This window comes from Hetaerina americana, unplaced genomic scaffold (genome assembly GCF_022747635.1).
Source record: "Hetaerina americana unplaced genomic scaffold, ioHetAmer1.1.p SCAF_35, whole genome shotgun sequence".
NCBI classification, from domain to species: domain Eukaryota; kingdom Metazoa; phylum Arthropoda; class Insecta; order Odonata; family Calopterygidae; genus Hetaerina; species Hetaerina americana.
In genome coordinates this window covers 4,701,712-4,725,216 of record NW_027286930.1, presented here as the reverse complement: position 1 = coordinate 4,725,216, position 23,505 = coordinate 4,701,712, and positions in this window count along the sequence as shown.

The window sequence follows — 23,505 nt, the reverse complement described above, 5'->3', positions numbered from 1 at the left end:
ACTTTAATAGGATAAGAAAAAAAGCAGGCTTTTATGATTATTTACAAAATGAAAGATAATTAACGGAATAGGTGGTGTTAGGACTTTGTAATTGAAGAACCGTTATTCAGGTTAGATATGGACGTTCTGATCTCACTTGAAAATGAAGATAGAGCATCGTTTATTTCAAACAGGATTTTCACTGACTGAGAATATTAACCCAGTTGTGAAATGACTCCATACATGACGTGCGGTTCAGTTAAAATGAGATTAATAAAATGGTTATAACCTTCATAAGTAATCCTCGTGTTTGTTATCAGAAAATATTTTGGAGAGAAAATTAAAAGGGCGTGAGAAAAACAAGAATAAAAAATGTGAGGATATTGGCTTGTATTGTGTTAAAAAGGTGAAAGGGAAATTTACACCATCGTGGTTTGAAATAGACCAGTGCGAACTGATCATAATCTGCTCTATATTCTTATTCCCACACCAACGTACGGCAGTTCCCTTCTAAATCCAGAATTCTGACTTTGGTTAGAGGAAATATTACGCTGTGCAAATATGCGGTTGTAAATTGCAGTTGCGTGTGAAAGTTCGCACGCACAGAAGTTTAGGGAGAGAAACGACTAGGTTAAAAACCAATGCGGAGGCTGCTCGAGAGATGAAGGTGGAAGGAATAGGACAGATGGACGGACAAAGGACTTAATTGAGGGCGCCTTGGAGACCAAAGGGTTCCCTCTCACGTTTATCGCAGTAGGAAGTGGAGGTGGGGAAAAGGCGTGGTGGGAAGGGAGAGAAGATTCGCATGAACTGAGACAGAGAGACAGATAGAGAGGAATGTATAGGGAATTGGGGCGTGGTAGGAGCATATAAGAGAGTGAGATGGTGGTGGCGAGGATGAGGAAAGTGGGAGGAGTGTTTGAAGGAGGAGGTGAGAGTATCCGGAGCTGTGGGGAATAGCTGGGGGTACGGTGGAGAGGGTCGAAGGGGGAGATGGAGGATTTCAGGTGATGTGTGTCTCCCCGCTGCGGAGATTGGAGGAGGAGTTAACAGAAATTGCGGTGGGCGGAGAAGACGTGTTTGTCGCCAAACATCCTAAATCTAATACTTCGTGTGCGCTTCAAGGGGGATTTCCAAATTTCTCCTCCCACCTGCAGGAACTACATAAACCCAATTACACTTCAAGAGTTCGCGGAAACGTTAGCAGCGACGGCAGAAGCAGCGGCAGCAATGGAATTGGTAATGTAGGGCGGCGAGAAGTCTCCAGCTCGTGATGAGGCCGAGTAAATGTCGCGCAAAAGACGTTCTTGCTTGTTGGAAATCGCTAACATTCTTTATCACGTTATCTGGCGCGTTCTAAGACGATCAAATTGTTGGCGCTAACGTGTAAGACGCTGGTAGTACGTATTGAATGACTGATGGAGGATGAATGCTCCGATTAGGTCATGTGAAATAGATTACCTTCATAAAATTTAAAGAAACTGAAGAGCAGTTTTCCATTTTGACAGTTTCCGCATGCTACGCAACTAAAGGCTATCCTCCAAAAGAGAATTTTGGTAGAATTACTGAATGCGTTTTTATCTTATCGGCTTGGATATATTCCGTCAACGTAAATGACAAGACAATTCGTATATTATGAGCCCCTATGCAAAAAGCCTTTCGTGCATAGAAGTTTTATGCGTGATGTTAGAAGAAGAAACATTTTCTAAATGGTATTTTAGCCAAATTTTCTTTCATAGCCACTCAGAAGTGGGTTTCAGCAGAATTTCATGATAAACGATGGACCATTTCATAGTTTGGAATTTGAATAACTTGATCTTTGCCCTTGTTTGCATATTTATTCATATAAGTTAATATTAAGATAGATGATATAATTTTCATCCAGGTTTATTCAATTTTAACTGCAAGTGAGGAACTTTGTTCGTATAGATTTTTATTTTAACATGCGAAGATATTTTAGGTTTATAATTACGCCGGCGCTTATTTTTTATAACGCCATTATTCATAATTAGCTAACAGTTTTATGAAAATATTTTGAACCGTGGATAGCAACATATTGCGTCATATCGCCATAATCTTCTCTCTCTTAGGGGATATCACCGAGTTCAAACTGGGAATTTCTATTACCTTGACTTTGCTCAAGTTTCACGGGTCACAGGAAATACACATACTGCTTCATCCCATAGAGACTCATTTCTTTGCCTCTGATTCATGCGTCCATCCCTTCCAAAATAAATAAAAAATCTGTTTCCGTTGAGTCAATTGCGGTTATTTTTGTTTGTAGAAAACTCGTAGTAGTGACTTTGCACTACATCTCCAAAAATCGATATTTCCGAGAAAATTTTCGGATTTATCTGAAACAAAGTAGTAATGAGATTTTGAAAAAATTTTCTCAGCGTCGTCTGCTTTAGTTTTGGAGCACACAAGAATATCTTTGTACTACGGTTTCTCAGTGCATCGAGTGGTTTTCATAAATTATTTGTGCTGAATGTAATTTCCGCACCGAACAGTAGTTCGTGTGAATATCGACCCCGCAACATTTTCAATTATTATTCTGAGCTAAGAAAAGTACTGCAGTGGGGAAAGTTGTTGCCAGGAGGGGACCCTCAGACATTTTTTCCCCCACCTCATATTTTTTTCCTTCTCAAAAAGCAATCACTTGTCACAAAGCTCTCTCGCGTTTAAGCAAATAAAAGAGCTCTCTCACGGGCGAATTGGACGCTCCCGGAGTCGGAAATCTGAAGGGTCTTTATTTACTTCCGCGCGATGCGGACGTTTTGAGCGATGAGCCAGTCGGTTAGAAGGGAGTGGGAGTGACGACGCGGTGTGTAGCGGCGGCGGCGGTCTGTCAGGTAGCTCAGCGTCGGATGATGACTGTGAGGGCGAGGGAGGGGGGACTCGGGCGGGGGCGGCTAGCTGTTCGAGACGCGGGGTGAAGGAGGGAGGGACTCGGGGGAGACGGCGAACTTCGCGGCCGAATGTTCGGATGAACGATCGGGGAAGATGATGCACAGCGGAAGGATTGGAATGGGGGTAGCGGCACCTCCAGCCGAGATTCGACGCTGGGAGACCGACTGACTATATTACGTGTGTATGCGATGCCAGTGATCTCGGCCTGGTGGAGGATCTCGGGCGCTTTTGTTGGCTCTGGGACGTTTAGGGGTGGGGTGTCGGCGTGTGAGGTCATTAGATTCATTAGACCGTAGGCGGTAGACCTAGTGGTCTTATTGTGGGTGTATTGGAGTCAGCTTTGATCGCGTCATGTCCGTTCTTCAGATGAAGCCGTATTTCGTCGTCTGGGTAGGAACTTTGATTATTTGTGTTTTAGTGCTCGATATGTCCATTATAATCGCAGCAAGTACTCGTTGATGTCTCAAGTAATTTCGGTTCGTAAATTCTATGATATGAAAAACAAGATTATGGCTTTTGCATAGCTTCTTGCGGGTACTTTCATTTATTTTTTGTTCTGCAGTTTATTGGGCGTCAATGGAGTTCTTAAACGATAACATTAGTATTTAGTTAACCAAGTATCAATAGTTGATGCTATTTCCCTCATGAAATGATGTATGTCTGGTGTCGTAGATAAAAACTCGAAATTATAAACAATGGCTATGTATTTTTGAGTGTTTTATGCTTTGGGAAGTAATGCGGTTTCTTATTGAAGCTCAATAGAATTTCCTGAACAGTTCAGAGATTCAGAGTATATGGATATTTACAACGATAGCCTCCAAATCACCCAGTAGTTTTCTTTGATGCATTGTTATGGCCTTGAATTATTCCATTACATTTATATACAGACACTTGTCTTTTTAATCAATTTTTTGATATGACATAGTTCACGTTCTTGGCTAGCGCAAATAGTTAACGGTTATAGCGCAAATGGTTAACTTCGCCATTTTTACCAAGAAATCATTTTTGCTTCACAATCGTGTTTTATGCGCATTGTCCGTTAATAGGTTTTGCAATTCGATTAACGATTGGGGGTTCACGTAATAATCGCTTTGCTCACAAAAGGTGCCATTTTCGGGATGACATCGGATCGGATGCTATCGGGTCGTGGATTGCCCGAAACGGCTTTTCTTCCACCCCGACCTCTTGTTACACGAAAGGATTCATTATACGAATTTGCTTTGATCCCCATAGTAGCGTTTTATTACTTTCAGGCCCGCGGGAAAGGCAAGGGATTTCGCATTTAGATGTGTTTCTTTCTCATTAAGTCGAGTGACTTCAGAATAGCTTCACGACTTTCCCACCTTTCCTTGTTCAAAGGAGTTCCGTATCCGACGGGTCTCTATTTTTCATTTTAAGGTTGACCAAGCGTAATACATTTCCCCGACCCTAATGGCCCCACATCGTACCCGGGACTGTAATATCATATCTGCTCTCTATTGGAAAAAAACAGGAAACTGGCGGACATTTTTCGACTGTTATTCACGCATCGGGGCGCTTTCTTATTTCCCCTCGACCACTCGAAAGGGCCCTCATAACAAGAGATGGGTCGTTCGTGAGGGAAGAGTGCCAAATGGACTATCCTCTGCGAATGTAACTCCTCCGTAGTTCCCCGCTAGATTGCTGCAATTTATTTTCACCGTGAATAGTTCACCAACTGTATCTCCGATTTAATTCACCGCTAGGTGGCTCCACTTTCAGTCCCGTGTGAATAGTTGGCGAAACCATTCCTTCGTTTTAGTTCTCGAGCAGTACAATTTTTTCTTGGGCCCTTGCGACTTGTAGTTAGCTCAAGTACGTTTTTCTTCGCCCGACTTAACTCCGAAAGTTCTTATTGACGTCATTTTGAAAGTTCTCTTTCTAATTAAGGGTAGGTCCAATAAAAAATATTCTTAAGACGGTATTCAATCTTTACAAAAAATATGTTCTCGGCAATTTTCATTAATTAATTTTCATAAATGCATATTAGTAGAGTATAAATACATATTATGTAGTCGTTGGCCAGAGTTCGGTTTTTACTCATTGTAATTGGTCATTCAGTGCTCATTTTTAGTCCAAGGTCTTAATGTAAAAATATATAACGCCGGGCTAAACGAAAATATTTTTGTCCTAAATTCACGATACTTATCCTAACCTAACAATGAATCTAATGTTGATCAATCCACGATGAACAATGGTACTTACATCATTTTCTTCTTTTATGTTGCGTAATTAGTGGAGATAACGTTGACTTGTGGAAAGATTGGGAAAGGGTATTTGGTAAGAGGGAATGGAAAATAAGCTTGTAAGTGGAAACTGCGTTTAAGAAAGATTGAAGAGGATTTGAATGAGGAAGGGCGGCAGGGAGTGCGGTGGAAGAGGAATGAATTAAGATCTAAAAGAAAGAAAACGGCAGTTTGGTAAACAGCGAGGACACCATGTGCCAAAGGAGGGGTGGAGGTCCCAATTAAGAGAACTAAATCATGCCACTGCGAATGTAAACATGGTGTCTAAATAACCAGAATGGTGTTTTCTTTGAGTATATTTCACAGGTGATCTAAATGTGTGACAGTACAATTTAATTCTATGGAACTCTAAATAGTGTTCCATGAAGGTGGGGTTGGGGAAACATAGGATGCCGAGAAGAGAACTGCTCCGAACTGTTTTTTAAAATTACATAGCCTGAATTTAGTCAATAACATATCTTAGTTCATGAAGACATACATTTCGGCCCATTTTGGATGGATTTTATTTTAAATACACTATAATTCTGATATTTCTTCATACAAATGTTGAACTAATGCTAATCAAAGTATTGAGAAAAAGGAATTACGTGATTAATGTCGCTCTACCTCCTCCTCAAAGTAAAGACAATTTACCCTGTACTCTACGCTCGACTCTTCTAATTCACCGACATAATTACCATATCCATATGTGTATGCAAACGACACAACATGAATCATCAGCTCACCTAAATAGTTCATTAAATTGTGTACTTGTAATACGGTTAAGTGATATTCCCGTCATCACTTCAAAGGCGCAGACTTGTGCACCCGCACAGTCCTACCGGGAAACCTCCCTTTTTTTTCGTTGGGCGGATTTATTTATTGCCTGTATTTGCTTCCTAAGTTGAGCCGGGGGAGTCATTTTTTTCCCTTTCAAAATCGTTTTCGCTCGAATGCGTGGCGATGCGCGATAAGAACCGCTGGGCACACGTAGCGGTATGCTCAAGCGAAATCGGTCGTAAAAAATACGTGCCGTTTGTTTTACCGCTCCGGAGCATAAAACATTTTCGAAGCGCTAAGGAATTTACCGCTCAAGGTTCCTAACCCCCTCTCTTTTTTTTTGGGAATTTCTCGATTTTCTCATGCATTTCGCTTTCATCTCCGCTCGGCACTACGGAATAAGGCTTCAGAGGGGAAATATATCAATCGAATCCATAGTGTGAGGGAACGTTTCCCTAAACTGCGTGCAAAAATCAGTGGTATTTTGCAGAATTTCATCGGTGGCCTAATCAAGTTTATTTTTCGGAGTTAACCTGGCATATTTTTATGACTAGATTTACCGGTAACTTGATTGCAATGAATTTATGAAAACCATAAAATGGTTTTGTGAAGCGACTGAACCGCGTCAAAGCCGCGGTTTCTAAATATTTTACGCTTGTGCCCGAAAATCATATCCAAGAACGGGGGATTATTGTACTCGACAAATGGAATATGAAAATGGAACCTTTGTATTAGTGCACTGGTTTCAATCTCAAATCTCGCTAAGGAGCGAATTTATAATATTAGAGTGAATATATTTATAACGCATTTCAATCGTGAAATGATTTCAACAGGTAATTTATGCTAGTGCTAAATGGTCTTCGTTGAACCGCTATAATATGAATTCTAATGCTGTCAGTAATTAGACTGAAAACGGTGTGTGTCTATTGATCTTAATCATTTTTACAACCATTTTCTGTGTGTGTATGTATGTGTGTATATATATATATATATATATATAATATATATATATATATATATATATATGTAACTTATGCGAATGTCTCACGGATGTGATTAATAATATATATGCAGTTAGCACTAACCAACAAAGACCAAAACCAAGTAACGCACAAAAAAGAAAAGAAATTCTCTAGTTTTCGAATTTCCGATACCACAAGCCACCTTTCTCAAGGTAGGAACGAAGGGAAGAAGAACCTAACGCTCTCCCTTCCTGGCTTGTACCGCCGAAAATTCGAAAACTAGTGAATTTCTTTTCTTTTTGGTGTGCTTTTGTATATGTACGCTCGTGCGAACTTCATATATATATATATATATATATATATATATATATATATATATATATATATATATATATATATATATATATATATATATATATATATTTCGAATTTTCGGTGGTCGTTGCCACCTTTATCAAGGAAGAGAGGGACAGAGGGAGTTCTGTCCCCCTCTTCCTTGATAAAGGTGGCAACGACCACCGCAAATTCGAAAAATAGTGTGTCTCTTTTTTGTGTGTTTCTGTGTTTTTGTCTGTGTCCACTAGTGCTAAGTGTTATACATTATATATATATATATATATATATATATATATATATATATATATATATATATATATATATATATATATATATATATATAACGGCACAGTAGAACGCAAAATAAAACAGATAACACATAGCACATACAAGGACACTCACATTGTAAATTGTTTGAGCTTTCGGCCTTCTCCGAGGCCTCCTTCAAGTAAGACTGCTTAATTTATTTTGTGTTCTATTGTGCAGTTATATTGCTCTCGTGAGTGCTTCTATATCATATATATATATATATATATATATATATATACATAGGGGAAATGAATTAGGGGAATGAACATAGGGGAAATGAATAAAAGCACAAATTAAGGTGAGCACAAAGTTAGTTTGGAAAATGAAAAGATGAGGATTCAACGAGGAAAAAAGTTATATTTCCCGTGAATGGAGCCTCACACTTACGACGTCCTAGGCCGGTCCTCAGAATCCAACATCGTTGTGAGCCATACAAATCTTTCTTGCGTACAATCCAAGTTTATCGTTAATGAAAGCACAATGCCATTGGTTCTCATAATGACAGGTAGGAATGAAATACCCTTCTCCGTTCATTTACCTCATGGTTGCATACATGTTGGAAATGTTAAATTCGTTTGAGCAGTTCATTGGAAGGAATACCACCTGGGGTTGCGTATTCATTGGAGTACGAAAAAAATTATCAGTAATCAAGTTTATCATATTCCTTAATTTTTTATATTGTATTTTTGCACTGATTTTTCACAAAACTCCCACTTTTAAAACTCCCTATGAATTAATAAAAACATTTCGGGCGCATTATTTTTCTACAGTGGGATAGGTAGAGGGCTATTGTACCTTTAGATTTCTCTATCATTTGGTAAAATGTATCTCAAAAACTAGAATTCGTCAAACCGCCTACTATGCGAACCAAATGCATCATAGGATTCTGTTGAGCTCTTCTGCATGTTCTTTGATGTCTATTCACTTGATTCCTTCGTATTTATCTACGTGTACTTAAGTTTCATTGGCTTTTTATTCACCAATTATTTGGATTTATTTGTATTCCTTCATTATATTCAGTAACATTCATATTTCCCTCAATGGTAACCTTAAGCTCACTAATTAACCTTAGAAAATTACGATTAGTTGCCTTTTGTGTCATCGTTAGCTGTCCAGATTTTCATGGAGTAATAATCTTCTATTAGTATCAAATTTATTTACATTGCCATAGTTATCTTTGAAGTCAGTTCCTGTGATGGAGATCTTACCAATGTTCCTCAGCCTGGTGAAGGAAATTAGTTCAAAGTACTACCTTAACCTTCTTTTTATGGTATGTCATAATAATTCAAAGAATATCCTTTCCGATTAGAATAATTATGCGTTCAACTTCTTTAATAATCTCTGTTTTGAAATATCGGGTTATCCGTTGAAGAGGGTATTTATTGCCATGGAGTTTGAAATTTGATTAGAAATATTCTCTAAGCTAAACTTGCGAAAATGCCACCATGCCAGTTTGCTCCCGAATTTTGAGATTGTCTCTTGTAGCTAATTGGGAATCACTGGAAAAGCACCGTTTAGTAAACATAGACTTGAATAAAACTATATTTTACTTTTCATCGTTAAAAAATGATGTTCATCATTCGTTTATTACTTATTTACTGATTTCAGAATGGACTCTGACAGAATACTCTTTGGAAAATGTGAAGGAACATGCATCAGAACTGAATTTGTAGTTACAAAAACTTTAAATACAAAACGTAATCCTATTTTTCATGTTCAAAGTTTTCATGCCATATTTATTCCAAAATAAATAAGAGTTTGGACTCAATACAGTATTAAGTAGCCAGGATTTTAGTTATGAATTGCGAGGGCAACGGAATTGTGCCCCTTAACGCATTCATTGATCCATGTCTTCCAGTTTTGCAATTTTTTTGGGCTCTCAAGATTAACCATGTTGACTAAACCTCCAACAGAATATCAGTCGCCTATTCAATAACGCTTCTGTAGAAAATCCTTATCCTTTATTCGGCAGTTAATACCAGCAAGTCGGAAATCGGGAAAAGCGTCCCTGAATAAAAACCCCCCTGAATGGAAACCACGCGATTGAAGGTATTAACTCCATAGAGGCCTTCTTCGATGCCATTATTACACTTTTTGAGAGGTTACATTAAGCGAAAAACGATGGGAAATCAATAGGGAGGGGAGGAATGATGATGGGGCTATTGAAGAAGGACGCTAGACGACTAGGATGCTCGTTGGAGAATGTGCGCCTCAATAAACAAAATTCTCAGGCCACGTAGACACTTAGCGGGTGTCGAATTAACCAAAATAATACCCTTTGATCCGTTATCTATAAAATAAAGTACAAAATAACGTGTAGCTTAAAAGAGGGGTTTATGGAATCGCATCACTTCACATTTATCAATCCCTTAGCGTTTTACTAAATTTTCTGATCTCGAAGTAAAACCCCGAGATTGAAAGTACCGTCTATGTTCTGCCTCTGATATATTGTTTTGCGTGCAACCTTGCTTTACTGGTATCTGTGCGGGTAGGTTTAAAAAAAATTCAACCGCTAAAGCTTATTAAAAATATAAAAACACACCCAAAAAAACAAATTTAAAAGCTAAAGTAGTATCCGCTCGGAAAAAATGTGATCCGAAAATCTTGATTCAGTATATATTTAAAATGAATTTAGTTAAAAACAAAACATTTTTGTTGGTCACCGTAGCTACTTCAAGGAGTATGTAGATAAGTGGGACAAAGAAATACAGATTTTAATGTGAGTGCTTCTATAAAAAGTATTCGTAGAAGAAAAAGCCCACATGGATTTGATATTCTGAAAGATGCGTAGCCGTGATAGAAGGAAACAGGTAGTGGCAGCTATTAAAAATGAGGATGGAGCTTCGTTTGCAGCCATCATCTCCGGAGGCGGGGAAATTGAATTTTAGCTTGACAAGATCCGGTTCAGCATGTATGAATGCTGAACATGAAAACAACAAAAATGAGAAAAAAAGACGTCTAGCTAGTATTAGGGTACATCTCTGAGCTACTTAAATGGTTTAAGTAACGTTACGTACGGTGAAAATGTACTGTAAATGAGGAGACATAATAAATCAAGTTTTAGCAATGATTTTCGGTTTTTGTTGAATCGTAACACGTTAGAAAAGGAGTTATGTTGCTATTCCCGTCTGCGTTTTGTCCACAATTATTTAATTTCAGCTCAATGTGCTTATTTTTAATGGCGTAACCATATTATTGGATGAAAAAAATTTGAACAAACGTTTATGAATACCAAGGTTTAGGAGGTTCCAATTTCGAATGTAAATTTTTCTTGCTATTCAGCCTAATAATTTTAATCTTCTTGGTGATTTCGTTTGTATAAATTTTTTCCTGCTGTAAAAATACAAGTATGTAATAGTTGGTCATTCTATACCTTTCTAAAATATCTTTGCACAAATATTATTAATAAAATATTAAGAAAACAGTTAACTCTAATTTATTGCTAGGTATATCCAATTTGAAATGAAAATACATTTTTAAAAATCTTTTCAAAATGAAAATAAACATTATTTGAAATAGCGTTTTCTTCGCTGTCTCCCCGAAGGGGTGAGGAAAATGATTCGAAACGGAAGGGTGATTGGCTAATGGAAAATCCAATAGAAAAATAAGGGTCAAATAATTATCTTAATGCATTAAATATTTCAACTTCTCTTCAATAGAGCGAGTATTTCATTTTAATGGCATCATTTCCCGTCCTATAATCGTGTTATTTAAATCGTCAATTCACCACTGGAATTTCTACTTGCAAGTACATTTTATATCTTCCAAGCCTACTTCTAAGCGCCTAACCGCTAAATGTTTGAGGGTGATACATCGCAGCTCCTTTCACCTCAATCCCCTGGCCTACGTATACGTAAGCTGTCAGACTACCGTGTTATTTATATAATATCCTTTGAAATGGCACGAAGATATAGACTAGGTCCACCTAATTCCTTGAAAAATAAAATGTAAAGCTTTGTTGTGCATAACTTAATTATTCACCAGGAAAATATCACAAGACGGACAGAGTGTATCGTCAAGAAATAAGATCCGACGAGCACTAAATCTCAACCACGCAACCTTATGTATGAAACCAAGCTGTTCAGCCAGACTGACGCCGGACTGATCTGAAGGGCTTCCAAGAATTCTAGCGAGCCCGTCATATTTCCCGCGGCGTCATATCACATTGGCACACTGTATCAATCGGCCATGTACTTGCAAAATACGATTTCAGGGTAGGTAAACTGGTAGTTATCCTCTCTGTAAAATTTACTAACGCTAAAGAAAATGTGTACTCTCATTTTACGAATGCGAAATACAAGTATATATATATATATATATATATATATATATATATATATATATATTTTTTTTTTTCATTTATCAACCGAATCTCAGCTGAGATGTTCCAGCTCAGTTTCCGAAGGAAGCGGCCATGATTGGCGTGCGACCCCTTCATGTAAGACCAACATTTCTTATGAAAGCGTTTCGAATCTGAAGTGGCTGACGTGATTGCCGAAGAAACTCTTTCATGTGAATGGATTAACGCACCTTTAATCTGAATATCATAGAATCATAGTAATGGAAGATCGAGGTGTAGATAGTTTTTCTTTACATTTTTTACTTCACTGTGTATTTACCGTTGGCAAAACCCATAGTGGTACACTTATTCGTGTAAGCACGGAAGGATGATAAATTTCCATTCAGGGTGTCATTAGGCTTCTATGACGATTCTTCTCCAACACTCTCCTTCTTTGTGGTTTACCCGACCGTTCCTAACCCGCAATCCTCTCTAATCACTCTCCATACGTTGGGTCTACCTTTTCTAGGGAGCTCAATTCTTTCATATAGTATCCGTCCTTTGCTCAGGAATTTAACAATACAAGTATGGCCTTGCCATTTTGATATGAGACTTTACATATGTATAAATGCCTTCTCGTGAAAATATTTCGTTCAGCTCCTTATTGGATCACGTTTGCCACTCATCCGCAATGTGGGTAATTTTCCTTTTTCTTCGAAAATTCTTGGTGCATGATTCTTGTTATTGTAGTTCAAGTTTCTCACCCATATTTGGAATTGAATTTTCAAAGGTTTTGTACAACAGCAATTTTGAACGGCGTGTTAAAGATCTGAATGAGATTTATTCCCGGGTTCAAATCCCGGCGGTGTTGAATATTTTTCAGAGGTATCTCGATCCCTACTTGAGGTGCTTTGTGGAGGGCACTTTGAGTAAGTACGCCGTCCGTCGGATTGGACGTTAAACTGCGGACCCCTTGGCGCCTTTCGTAAAGAGTAGGCTAATGCCGACGCCGGGTTTCTCTCCACCCTTCATCCTTTCCTGTCCATCCCCTATGGCACAAATGACCTTAACTGTCGGTCGCCTCCCCTAAAAACTACCACTACTATATTTCCGGAGTAGAGTTTGGAAAACAGACAGTCGGTGTTACCGAGGAATTGAAATACTTCTCATTTACTGAAAACATTATGAATTTTTCGGGACGACGTAAATGTTGAATCAAGAGTGTAAGAATGTAAACGTTGACAGGAAATAAGGCTAATAATAAAAAATAAAATGGAATACTGAATGGAGATGATGCAACTAAATTATACAATCCCATGAGGAATGAGGCCATTTTTGGTGGAATGGAAACAGAAAAAAAGGAAAAACCTGGAATGCAATGGTAAAACCTCTAATTTTACGGAAATTATGTTATTTTAGTGAAAAATAAATATTGGGAAGCCGGTGAAAGAATGGCTAGTGTATTTTCTTGACTTCTATTTAATATGAATGTTTTTCTAACGAGTTTCTTAAAAACTAGAGGCTTGTTTTATCAAGTTACACTTACCTTCAAGTTTTCCGTAGCATTTAGCACTTGGATGACATCGGGAAAACGAAATATATGTATGCACAAGCATGATCGAGAAAAACTTTGAAAACGAAATTTTATCCCTGAAAACTTGGTAAAAAACTGGAATTAGAAACCATCTAACAACTATCCACCTTGTTTCGTCTTTACTTGTATAGTTATCTTAAAAATTTAAAATTAAACGTGCTTTTCATGGATATGCTTCGTCAAATAATTGATAATGCTAAATCCGTGTGTATTTTTTAAAATAAATGATTCAATGATTGCCTACTTCTAGAATTGATCAAATATTGTTGTGCGTATAAAGTCTAATAAAAAGGTACGTCTCTGGATTTATTTCCAATTTTTCTTGGAATTCGAAGCTCTATAGAAGTCATATTTATTAAATGAGCATGTTAAATTGCGGGAAGAGAGATATCAGCTGGATCCACGGACTACAATATAAATCGCCGAGCGCTTTCCATATATTAAATTTACGTAAGAGCCGAGCAGGACTTACATTTCGAGACTTCGCAGAACCATATACACTCACTCCCTTTGTGATTCCTCATAAAATAAGCACGTTTGGTTCACACCTAACTATTTTCTTAGAATATAGAACTATAACTTATTGGTAGTCTAACGTCTTGGGGCATGTTTTTGATGGACCTTGGCAGTATACGCTTGTGAAATTCTTAACTAATATCCTTACTAGAATGATAAATAGTATCCTTCAAACCCTTATTGAATAATTCTTTCATTGTTTGTTTGAACGTCGAAGTTAATATATTCAGTCCTAACGAACATGAAAACGTTTTTGCGCAGAAGAATGCATTTATGAGCTAATATTATGTGGCTACATAATCTCGTAGCTTAATATGCTGCCTGACTTTAAAGGATGACGCCACTTCTAGCATACGTAACTCAAAAAATATGTTACATAATAGTTATCCGCATAGATAAAACTATTAGCATTCTATTGTTAATATTTAACGAAGGAAGTAAGAAATATTTCGTCAATGCCATTATGTTTTTCATTTCGCCAGTGTGGGATAACTTCCAAAAAAATATATCCTTTGATTGATTCTTACAGTTTCCTTGCGTAATATTTAACTTGGCCGCAGATGGGCCTGGCTATATACCTGTAATACGAGGAATGCTATACATTGAATACCTGTTAAAGCTGTTTTTGAGGACACGATTTTCCGAAATGCAATTGATGTTTGGCATCGACGCCTCAATGCTTCTCCACGGGAGGGGAGACTTGCTAACTCCATCTCGAGTTAGGGATACTTAAGATTTCGTTTTCACAAACGGTACTGGTGTTTCAAGTGAACTTCCAGCCATGACAATACCAAGCCACGAGGAGAAAAAAAATACGGCAGGTCCTACGCGGGCCCGCGGGCGGGGCATTTGAAAAAACTGAATCCATCCATTTTGAATGTCACCAGAGTTTTGTTATAATTAAGAAATCCGAAGTTTCGCTTGCCTTTCGCCCTCTCTCTTATCATCGTTGTCATCATCGTGATCCCCTTCCCCGCCCGCCTATCTCCCGCTCTCCTTCTTTTCCGTCCCCCCTCGCTACCGTAGTAACTCGTTAGCAGCCCCGCCCCTTATCCACCCCCTTCCACCTTGCCTTCTGCGTCTTCCCACCCCAACGAGCTCCCTCCCCGACCTCAAGTCGTCTCCCCTCCCACCCGTGCCAAGACAACGCGAGCATTCATTCGCCCCTCAAAACCCCTTATTCGGATGCTGGAATATCCAGCTTCACTGCGGCCGTAGCCAACTTGTTCGTCCTGCGGGGGGGGGGGACGTGGGAGAGCAAGGGTGGGTGGTCGGGAATGAGGGGGAGGGTGCGAGCCTTGCATGTCCTTCTACGCCAGCCTTGTTAGCGCCGTTGCCCATACAATAAGGTTTTTCGCCCTACGGGGTGTCTCGCCACCCTCCCTCTCCCCCTCCCCCAACCGTTCTCTCTTCAGCCTCTCTTCCCTTTTGCATCCTCCCCCTCCCCACGCCCCGGCAAGCACTACCGTTACCCCAACTTCTCTCCCATCTCCATCCAGCCGCGGCTTCAAGCCTTCGCTCTTGCACCGTTCGGGCGCGATGGCATGGGGGAAGGGAGTCATTCACTGACGGCTGTAGATAATTTTTTTAAGGGAAAAAAGAGAGGGGAGAAGAGTTATTCTTTTGCTCTGCATTATTACAAAACCGGAGCGTGGGGCGAAAACGTTCCTCCTTCAGCCTGTAGATACTCGTAGGGACGGTGTGGATAGGAAATGGGGGGGGGATGGAGGGTTTGGGGGGCGCTCAGGAAATTCTTGAGGAAAAGGAAGGCTGAAGGGGTTGTTTTAAAACTACGTCAATGGTTTTTTTCAAGTGGTTTGGCGTAATCTGGGCCCGAAGTACACTTAGTAGCATGTGCTACGATATATATTCAGAATAATATCTCCGTCAGTGCTACGGTGTCGTTAGCTTGATTTTCACGGATTTTTTTTGCTTTTCACCTGTCGTCGTAGAGAGTTGACACACGCAACCATATTTTTTGCCAGGACCTGTTAAAAATATATGGTCACTGACTTTCCTTCATTACCAATCATATTATGTATGTCTTCTCGTGGTACCCTCGCAGTAGTTTAGGCAATAGAGACAATATCGGATTATCACTTCGTTATAAAATTTAGATCATGTTTGTATTAAAAAATTTTCAATGGTACACAGATTGATTGAAATATAGTATATGGTCGTCTAACATCCATTTAGTAGGATGATGCCTAATAAACCGATTGCATTTAAAGAATGGCCTGTTAATTAAAGAATTTATATTTTAATAGCCGACATAAGTATCAATGCTCTGGGGGGGGGGGCAGGAACAATGGTGAACTATGCCTTCTGTGTCATCCTAAATGATTCTCTGCAAACCATCTCTATGGTGTAGCAAAGGGTGATTGAAATCATGAAATGTAACATAAAAAAATAAGTTTTTCTTAATTGTTAGCTACAATAGTTACGTAATTTATTTCAAACAATGTAGATAAAGATAACCACAGGTTAATGATAACTAAATTTAGTGCGTCTTCATATGCTTTAAACTGTAGAATATTGGACGGCTTAAATTTAATTTTTAATGCAATCAAAATAGCTAGAGTAGGTTAAATATTGTTTTCAAATATTCGTTATCTACTTCAAAAGCAGCCTTTCACGGATTTGTACCATCTATTTCAAGAAGTATGTGAAAGGGATACTCAGTTTTACATCTCTTTGTCAATCAAGCCATTAATTTTTGACAACTAACATCTTCCATTGTTGTGTGATAGAACTTATAATCTATTATAATGTGTAATAATTGTTATTTTAAAGATATTAGGGTCCGACCTGATGAATCCACATTGTTAATATTTTTCTTCTGCGGTTTGTATGCTGTGAAAAATGACGACAATCTTCTGGGTATCTTAAATGGTCACAAAGACAAACTTCTTGGTAAGGGAAAGTCATTTTTAAGATTAGAGTGAACAGAGGAATAATCGGTTGGGAAAAGTAAAGTACCTATATTCAATGATTATGTTGTTTCGTCCCGTGATCGAAATTTTTTGCGAATGGCCAATTTCTTTTGAAGAATGGTAATATGTATTGACAGTATGCGGAGGTATTGTCTCTTACTTGATGATACTTGCATTTTCAATCAGATGTTCCAAAATTAAGTGTGAAAAGTTATTACAGCTAAGAAAAATTTCCCAAATTTATATTTTTTAGCACAGCACGAGTTTCAGCTTGTGGTGATGACGCGTGTTCATAAACGCCGTCACACTTGATGATGTGTAAACGTTGTAACCCATGTCGTTCTATTAAGACGACTATAGTGAATTTTTACTTACATTTAGTTGTAACGTCTTCGCACTTCTAAGGAATTTCACAGTCAAGGTTTTTACAGTCACCATTATTCCAAATTTATTCTCATGGAAACTACCATCAAACAGAACATTCACTGCCATAGGCTGGAACCGGTGGGAATTGAAATCTGCTGGAGCTGGCGGAAAAATACGCGCTAAAATATTACCTTTTTTGACGTTAATTTTCGACATCAATCGTCTAATTAATGTTAAAAGTTAATTAAAAAAAACTATTTGAATCAACGCTTTGGAGTTTGTAGTGCCCTCCAGAGTTGGTCACAAGAAATATATACGCGGCGCTTGCCTTAAAATTTGAAAAATCCCCTGAATACCCTTGATTTTTATTTCCTGCGGGCAATCCGCTACTGAAAATGGATTTCACGGCGTGGAAATATGTTTTATAAGCATCGTCTCTGGCCTAAAATAAAGAGCCCTTGAGGGGGCAACGCGGCCCAAGTGCAGCGTCAGTTCCCTGCCCCCCCCTGGCCCCTCCGTAAACCCCAAGTTCAGCGGTAACTCGCGGCGAGACATTGGATACAAACGCGCCCCGTTGACAAACTGTAGGTACGCGTTCTCATGGCAACGCATAATAAAGTCTGTCTTCAAAGGGGCTGGCAATGAGGCGAAACAAAGAACATGGAGCTCCCTCCGTCCTACGCCAGCCCAATCCTCCTCTCCCTCGTTTCCCCTTCCCTCCTCACCACCTCTCTCCTCCCCTCCCCCACATCCCTGCTGCTCCCACGACCTTTTGCTCCCCTCCCCTGGAGTCCCCCGCCCTCCGCCTTCCTCATTCGGATTCATTCTCCGTCCCCTAAGTCTCTTTCGCTCTCTCTCCCTCATAGATTTTTCCCTTTATGGCCCTCCCACTCAACCCATGCCCCTCTTCCGTATTTCACCTTATACTGACTGCTTTTGCAAGGGTGGCAGGGATCCTCTTCGCAGGAGAATGTGAGACGAAGGAAATTGGCTTGTGATACTCTTATGGCGACGTTTGGCGTTCGAGAAGAAATAAATAGGTAGTTCTCACGCGGGATATTACTCGTCCTTTCATCTGCCAGCTCGACGGTTGCATCCTAAAAGCAAGGTCAAGATTTGGCACTCTCTCTCTCTCTCTCTCTATGCGTCAATTTGTGCATGTGCAATTTCTTTTTTTTTACTTTTTGATCTCTTCACACACGTTTTCCAAATATCTCACTCCGGGTACATGATGCACTGATTTTGCTTTGAGGTGCATGAATGAATTTCAAATGTTTCTCTGCGTGTTTGAAAGGGGTTAGATCTCGAAAACAAAAGAGATAATAATTTCGCTAAAAAATAGGTTAAGTCGACGGTAGGTGTTCAAACTTAGTGGTAATTGACCGAATTCTTAAGTGAAACAACTTCGTGATATTGCACTCATTGGCATGACTAGTTGCGACAATTGCGCCACGTTCTACATTGTTGATTATCCATCATGTGTTTTGTGTGATAATTATATAACCCTACCACTCATACAAAGATACCAAATGTCCATCGTACTGTGTAATGAAACGAAAGTTCAAATCCAAATAGACCTCGTATCATGGCTTGAATCTCACCAAGGAGTTTTACATAAGCTAAACTTTTAGAGTTAGCTCTAAACTTTTAGTGATGTAATTTTACTTATAGGAGAAAAAGAAGCTGGAGGTAAGATGATTCTGAACATAATGTAATGCAAATTATAACTTAGTTTGACTCTATGTTGATAATTTTAGGGTTTATTCACTCCGAAAAATATTATCCCGTTAGGAATTAAAAATACCACCTCTAAGATTCAATGAATATGTATATTCCGTTAAAAGTTACTGTCACAGTATCTCCCGCAGTTCCTTGGAATATTTCTATGTATTCTCAAAAACTTCCTTGTTTTCTTGTACCGCCTGTTCTTTAGTAACCTATCGCATTAGTAAAATAAATTATATCACACTCTTTGTTTGCGATCTCTTGGGGGAGGAACATAAAGAATTTCGCATCACACATTAAAATTGTTAATAGCAGAGTTATGAATACTAAATTCCATGCATTCCGGCATATGCATGCATACAAGGGGAACGAGCGAGTCCCATATAAACGACTAATCATAAAATCCCTTCCCCGAAATGAATTAACTTCTCTGAAAGGACTAACCATACGAGCCGCATTCGTCAGTTATAATTACCACTTAAATTCGCAGCCTTAATCAGTGTAAATAGGGCCGTCGGAAATTATGTAAAGAACAATACGTAGACCTCTACACTGACGTTGTATTCTCTAATTTTACATGACGACCACAGTTTATACCCATTTTTTTTGGAAAATCATGTCCGCTATTTGGTTTGGCCAAGTAGAACATGTATTTCATAAAATTCGAGATGAATTCTATTGTTGATTTATATAATACAGCCCTCACCAATTGTTAATTAAGTAATCAATTTTTTCACCTCGATAGTTACCGGCGCTAATGTTTACCTAGAATCGCGTGTTGATTGTAAGTTTGGTGGCACAGGGAATTCTGAGTGGGGAAATTGCCTCCTAGCAGATCTCGGCTGAGAATTTTAATATCGTCCAACAAGACAAAGAAACTCAATACAGTTGGAGAATAAACGGAAAACTTATGAATATTCAGAATTCGGTAAAATGTAGTGTCATTATCAGGTCTAACTAGCCACGAGGCGCACAAAAATTAGAAGGATGAGTATCTCCACATTTGTTTCACTTCAACGGTTGCGGAAAGATGCAATGAGAAAGTAGAGATGTTATTTCGCATCGGCGAGGGTACTATTGAATATACGGTAGATATGTTGGACCCTTGATAAAAAAACACAAATCAAGGAATTTGATAAAAACTAAAGAAGGTGCAATATATACAAAAGTCGTTACGAAAAGAAAGTCAAAATTTCAGCAGTAACAAGTTTTCATTTGGGGAGAGGAAACTCAAGACCTTCCCGAAAACTGTAACCTTGACGCAGTGAAAGGGTTTGAACTTCTTGATGACTAGCGGTGCTCTGGTGGGATCTGTAATTATTATTCCCGCCAGATAGATCCATTTATAGATATCATCCATGTCAGATAGGCCGGAGAGTAGGAGCCTGACGGAAGGCAGTATTCATAGTGTTTCTTCCTTAGTGAAACGGGTGGAAAAGATGTCTGACCATAGTTGGCCAGGATTTTAGTGATTGCTGTCACGATTAGAACATTTGACGAAGGGAACGGGAAACCACCACAACTATTTATCCCTTGATATGATGATGGGCACAATTATCGGAATGAGTCCTGGCAACTACGGAGACTCGTCACACTGGACCGTGTGTCGTTCCAAGCATCGGAAGATGCAATGCTTCCGCGTCATCGAACAAAATCCTGGCAAAGCGTGATCGACAAAAGCAGATGCGCTAAAGACACAAAAAAGGACAAACATGTTAGACTGAGGATTTAGAATGTTAGGACGGATTTGAGTAATTAGGAAATATATATTTCGAAAAATGAAGAGAAGAAATATTGATATTATAGAGCTGCGCAAGGGGAGATGAAGCGTAGCGGAGGTTCCTAGAGCTATATCTTACGATATATGAGGAGGTAGGGCAAGGGAGGCGCAGGAAACTCTGGTGGCTGCAGAATATGTAGGTGGGAACTTTATTGAATCAGTTTGATCTGTAATATTTATCCAGTCAATCATAAAAGAGGTTGCAATAATAAATGAGCGCACTAGAAAATCAGTGTGATGGGTGTGGGATGAGAGTAAATCTGAACAAAAACTGATGTGGAAATTAGTGTGGAAAACTAATGAGAACACTCTAGGAATTGTGGGAGTTCTAGGTATTGTGTGGAAGGAGATAAAATTGTATTGTAGGGAGAAATCAAAAGAAGGTAGGAAAGGTGAATGCAGAGGATTTTGATTTGCGTTGGAACACTGAAGACAGATAAATGGGTGGACATCTGGCAAGCGAGGTAGGTGAAAGAATGGAATAGGCATGTTAGAATGAAGGGAGGAAGGAAGCATGAATAATTGCAGGAGGTCATGTTTTAGTGGCAGGGGTCAGGTTGTGTTTTGTTAGTAGAGAATAAGGAAAACCTTTAGTTGATCCTCATTTCCTTGATTCGCAATTAGGACCTTCCAGTAATTAATTGTTAATTACATTTAGTCATAAGAGTAATGAATGATTATTGATTATTAGCTGTATGAATATTTGTTTAATTTACTTAAACAAATTCAATACTGATTAATGTTTAGTTTCTTTATGGAAACTGGATCAATTCATGAAATAACCGTCATTCGAACACTGATTGTGTGTTTGAAACAGATTCCAAGACTCTTGGAAAGGCACGGAATCTCTGGCTAATTATATTGGTGCATGCTTAGCATGAAATCCCCTCCTGATCCTGGCCCTTGCGGTGGCTTTGCTGGGTGCCTTACAAATGTATCTAGTCTCAGAGTTGGGGTTGATGGTTTCATTGATTGGATTCCAAGGTGGGACCGATGTTTTTTCCTTCAACCACAGCCTCTCGGAGCAACCTGAGCATCGCTGTCACTCGTTTCCACCCGTCTTTCCCTCTACCCTCCCGAGTTCTTTCTCCTACAACACCGCCTGCCGTCCTCATCACTTTTTTTCATTTCCTGTTGCCATTCTTTTTCTTTCTCTTCCACTTTAATCTCTCTCTCCCGCTCACGCTCTCGTCTCCCTCAACTTTTCTTTGTGCTCTCTCCCACTTCCGCTAATTCCTCCGTCTCCGCGCTTTATTGTTCTCATTTTGTAACAATTAGCTCTCCTTCAGTAGTCTTCGCCAGATTTTTACGCACCACGTCTCGCGAGCTCGCGTTGACTCGAGCACGTTTTCCAGAAGGGAGATCGTGTAGAAGGTACGTTGGGTTTATATTTTCCTTAATGCCATGGTCAAACTGAAAATATGCACGAATTACGAAATTAATTATTGAAATCTTTTCAGCATTCCTTAAAAAAATTAAAAAAATACTTAATTGTGTATTCCTATGAGCGCATTCAATTTAGTTACCTATTAGGCAAATGTTGCACTCATTTTTGTCATTATCCATCGGCAGTGCTTAAGAGCAGTGAATTTTGATCCATTCGTTTATAATGGATAGAGGCATAAATTCATGGGATTATTGCTCAATACGGCAGTTAACGAGGTAGCATTACCTGAGTACATAAATATTTTTTAAGCGACGAAAAGTCTCCTGCACTTGATGAAATCGTTAAATGGCCTCCATCGCTTCAAAGGATGGTAATTTTAACATAAAATATTAATCCTATTTGGGAGAGATTGATTGAATGTTTATTTTAGCATACGATGCCGAATGTCAAAGATGTTAAGGATTTAGGAGTATTATAATATACCGATAGAAAAAAATTTTCACAGTTCACTTCTTTATCATTGAGCCCTTAAATATTAACCTTCTGTGTTTCAACTTTTCTCAATAAATTCATCTCTAGTTTCGTGATTTTTACTTTCTCCTTTTTTGCACAGAGTTAAATAATATTTTAATCGGGAAATATCTATGTAATTCCCAGAGCGAATTTAGATTTTTTGTTCAATAATGACAATCCATGCGTGTTTGCATCAAACATTTACTTCTATACTAATTTTCGTGAAATATCTCCTTAAGTAACTAATAGGATAACTTTAAACATTTTAATTTTGTGGGGACAAAAGTTCTCTGCCTTAAAATTTTTGCAAAGCTTATAATCCCCAGTATAGTTCAATTCATCTCGATCTACACGTGTAAAAACATGCCTTCAATGCTCAATTCAGGAGAGAGCACCTGGATCTCCTTAACGTCAGTGGAGGTGTTGTTTCGCTGAGTTACTGTGGAGGCGTCAGATTGTTGTATTGCAAATTATTAGTTGTAAACATACCGACGGTTTTGGTAGCTTTGGAAGATTAAACAATAGATTTAATGAAGTAAGATCTGGTGCTTTCCCGGCGTATTTGATTCGTGAAGGATTCTCGGGTCTTCCACCGGGCCAAGGGTTCCATATTGGCCGACGTTTCGATGCCCGACTCGTGCATCGTCTTCAGGGTTGATGGCTGCCATTCCGTATTTGGCCGTCTTATACTATATACCTGAGCTCCCGCCTCAGGTGACCTGTGATTGGCCCGAGGAGGGGGGACCTCCTCACAGGTCACCTGAGGCGGGAGCTCAGGTATATAAGACGGCCAAATACGGAATGGCAGCCATCAACCCTGAAGACGATGCACGAGTCGGGCATCGAAACGTCGGCCAATATGGAACCCTTGACCCGGTGGAAGACCCGAGAAT